The sequence below is a fragment of the Echinops telfairi genome, unplaced genomic scaffold (genome assembly GCF_000313985.2).
Source record: "Echinops telfairi isolate 266 unplaced genomic scaffold, ASM31398v2 ScPeMD7_7465;HRSCAF=8503, whole genome shotgun sequence".
Classification (NCBI taxonomy): Eukaryota; Metazoa; Chordata; class Mammalia; order Afrosoricida; family Tenrecidae; genus Echinops; species Echinops telfairi.
This window is the reverse complement of record NW_022111365.1, coordinates 194,374-198,589: the sequence shown is the minus strand read 5'-3', so window position 1 is coordinate 198,589 and position 4,216 is coordinate 194,374.

The following is a 4,216-nucleotide window of genomic DNA, read 5'->3' as shown; positions in this document are numbered from 1 at the left end:
TTACACAATTGATGTATGTGTGGATTGTGTGAGAGTTGCATGAGCCCTAATAAAATGATTTTTAAAAATTTTTTTAAAAAGAGAGAAGATGGAAAGAATAGAGTCAATATCCCAAAAAGACTTACTCAACACTCCACCATTTCAGGAGGTAGCATATGAGCAAGAACCAATGGTGCTGAAAGAAGAAGTTCAAGTGGCACTGAATGTGTTAGCCAAAAACAAGGCTCCGGAAATTGATAGAATACCCATTGAAATGTTTCAGCAAGGGATGTAGCACTGGAAGCACTCACTCATCCATTCCAGGAAATTTGGCCAACTGACTGGAAGAGACCCATGTTTGAGCTCATTGCACAGAAAAACCATCCAACAGAATGCTCAAATTATAGAATTTTTGGAACACATGGTAGGTCCTACATAAATTATTAATTTTTTGGTGAGGTTGGCTTCCCCCACATTACTGACTAGTCCACAGCAGTCTAAGCGTGCCTATGAGGGGCTGGGGATTGTTGCAGTTTGATAATCACTACCAGAATGCTACTCCTTTTTTTTCTCTTTTTTCGAACAAAATGCCCAGGGGAGAATTTAATGGTTGCTGAAAAACGAAGGCTAACTTCATTTCTCCAGCACTCAGCAGTTACTGTGTTATGAGTCATATACTTTGCTGAGGCCTCCCCCTATTTAGGAGAGAGGTTTTCCAAGTAATTAAACAATTATATTATGACCTCCCTGAAGCACACTAGCTTTGACCTTTCTACCGAGGGATATTTCCTTAGCCCGTGCCAACTGCCCCTGGGACTACCCAGGAGGAGATTAGCAAATTCTTCCTTTAGCTATCAAAGGGAGACACTTTGTAAACCTAACCCAACCAATAACACTTTTCATCACTAAAGGAAGGATCCGATTTCGCCCTTCTCAAACTGATTTAAGACTCACCAGAATGAACAAACTTTATGGGATAATGGTGAAATTATCCCCTTACAAACTGGTAGATGTCTCCTTTTTTCCTTGGGACAAGATGGAAAGGATGTTGTTTTCTTTTACCATGGTAAAGCTACTCAATTAACCATGCCCCTGAGATCATTGTTCATTTGCGGGTAAACTGATAGCTTCACTGTGCCAGTGCGTGCCCGCCAACCACTCCAGAATCACAGGCTACCTCCTCTTCCAGTTCCTCCTGATGAAAGGAAAGCTGCAATCACAGTCAAGAAGCTCTTTAAACTTGGCTCGTCAAGGTTAAGAAAAGGTTTCCTAGAATTGGCTCAAAGCATATTTATTTAAAGGGATTATATGCCTTCACCCTGAGCCAGGTCCATTCTGTTTGTCTCTGGGCTTCTGGAAAACAGTGCAACTCGTCCACAGAGGAGACAGGAGCCCCTCGTAGGAGCTGAGTTTGTCTACCCATTCAGCTCACTAATAGCTATAGTCTCAGCTGACTTGTGAGAAGGATTGCATAGTAATTAAATGAACTTATGATAGGTGATGAAGAAGCATGGGTGGTTCAGTAAAGAGCCCATCAGCTGCTCCTTGGGAGCAAGAAGTAGCAGTCTGATTTTGTAAAGATCACAGCCTTGGAGCCCCTATGAGGCAACTGTCCTCTGTCCTAAAGGGTCTCCAGGAGTCAGGATTGAGGCCACGGCAACAGGTCTGATATAGTAAATGGCCGAAAGCCATTTCATCTGCTGCCCCTTTCAGAAGCATTTGCATGAGAAACCATCCATAATCCAAACGAAAAAAGTTCTAATGGTAAAACTTCCAGGAACCAGAAACAGATTAGCAAAAGGAATAAAGGTTTAACATAAGTCACAGTGTCTTGAGTTATTAAAGTTGGGAGACAGATATTAACCCAAAGTTCAGTGGTTTGAACCCACCAGTGACTCCCACATGCTCCTTTCCATGCCCTCTATCTTTGGCCTATCTCCTTCCAATCTGCCCTGTAGAGTGCCAGTTCCAGCAGACCTGAGGTTATCACGATCTGTGGGGGAAACTCCAATGCCATGATTCCTAAAGTGGGGTGCCAGGACCAGCAAAATTAGCATTACCTGAAAACCTGTTAGAATTGTAGGTTCAGAGGCTCTTCTGAAACTTACTGTGTTGGGAATTCTGTGAGTGGAGCCCATCAATGTTATACCAAGAGCTCCTGACACATTCTTAACGTTTGAGAACCTTTGCCTTCTTGCTTACAAGAGAATGCCCAGAGCCCTCCCTGAAATCGCACAACTGACCATTGATGCCAGCAGATCCCTCCCAGTCTGACCACACCCACTTAACACTCACAGTACCCTAAACATTTCTTTTCCCCATATTCCTGATACTCCTTTTCTGTTATTTTGAGTGGGGTCCCTCCAACCCCTCTTTTTACTCTGCCTGACAAACTACTATTCATCAATTAGAGCCCAATTCAAAAAGCCCCGCTCTCTAGGCACTTCATCTGTCTTCTCACAAAAGGGTTCGTTACTTTGTCCTCTTTTCCCTTAGAGCACATGTAGCTACCTCAGCATCACTGGATTCTTTTGCATTGTCCTATTACGATCTGTAATCTCAAGGCAGGGAATTTGCTTTATTCTTCTCTGTGTCTCCAGTGCCAAGCACTGTGCCAAGAATATGTGGTTGTTCAGGAATCAATTCCAAGGCATCTCTCTCTCTCACTGTCACTGAGTTGATTCCAACTCATAGTGACCTTCTAGGGCAGATTAGAACTGCCCTGGTCGCTTTCTGAGATGGCAAATATTCACAGGAATAGAAAGCCTTCTGGTTGAAAGCTCACCATGGTTTTGAACTGCTGAACCTTGTGGTTAGCAGCCCAGGATGTAACCCACTGTGCCACCACAGTTGCTTTCCAACTCATAGTACCCCTATATTACAGAGTCAAACTGTCCAATAGACTTTCCGAGGCGGCAATCTTTATGGGAGCAGATTGCTAAGTCTTTTCTCCCATGAAGTCACCAGTGGGTTCAAACTACTGACCTTTTGGTGAACACATGAATACTTAGACCACTTCATCACCAGAGTGCCTTGCCAGGAATACAAGGGAGCTTCAGAAAGTTAGTGGAAATTAGAATGAAAAGACAATGGATCCCCCCGCATATGTTTCGTGGTCCCCTTTATAGTGGTATTATTTGGTGTAGTCAATAATCAATGGTTATTAGGAGTCAATGGGTGTGGTCAGTGGTTCAGACTCATCTGGATTCTGTGCACAGCGGAATGCAACATTGCGTGCTACAACACACCATTCTCACAGTGTTGCTATGATTGAGCCCCTTGTTGTATCCAATATTTCAATCCATCTTGCTGATAGTAGGTATATTCTTGTACAGTAGGTGCTCAATGAATATGTATTCAGTAATTAAGTGAATAACAAACCCAAGAATTATAGAGAATCTGTTGAGTATAGCAATTATTTCATTTGTTTCACCACGTCTGCATGTCTCTGAGTAATGTAATTGTTAAACAAGAGTCATTTTTTACTACTTTGTGACAGAAATTATGCCAAACACACTAATAATAAAATTCTTCCCTTTAGGCTACGGAGCTGGGACTTGGTGAGGTCACAACCTCCCTCTGTTATCTCCACATCTCTCTGTGTTTGCATGTGTATTATCACAATTATATCTAGACCAACTATTAAACCATTTATAATTCCCAGGAACCAATTTGTGGCAGTCAGCAATTAGCTCCATTCATGTGTTAAAATGTTCCCTTTGAAGTTTATTATAATGTGGTTATTATGACGTAGTCATCCCTGCCTCCAAGGCTACAGGTATCTTGCAGCCGAAGTCTGGTGGTAGAGAAAATTAGACTCTAGAAGGAAGCTGCATAGACTTACACTACCTCTTTGGATTCTGTTTCTGAGATTGTTGCTTTGCTTGGATCATTCACCTTGAAGAGAGGATGCAAAGGGATAAGGGATAGATCAATTAGTTCGTTCATTCAAAACATATTTATTGTCAGATACTGAGGATACACACAAATACTGGCTACCTACTGCCATAGAGCTTCTAGTGCAATGAGGGAAGGGTCATTTAATAGGAATTTAAATAGGAATATATATAGTGTACTATGATGAATGCTGTAATTCAAGAAGCACTTAGAAGGAAGGAATGTCTAAGCTAAAATTCAAGCACAAGTGCTTAACATGTTCAAGATGGAAGGCAAAAGAGCTTCAGATGAGAGAAACTCCCTTGTCTGAAGTTCCCATAACTGGACTCATGATAGATGT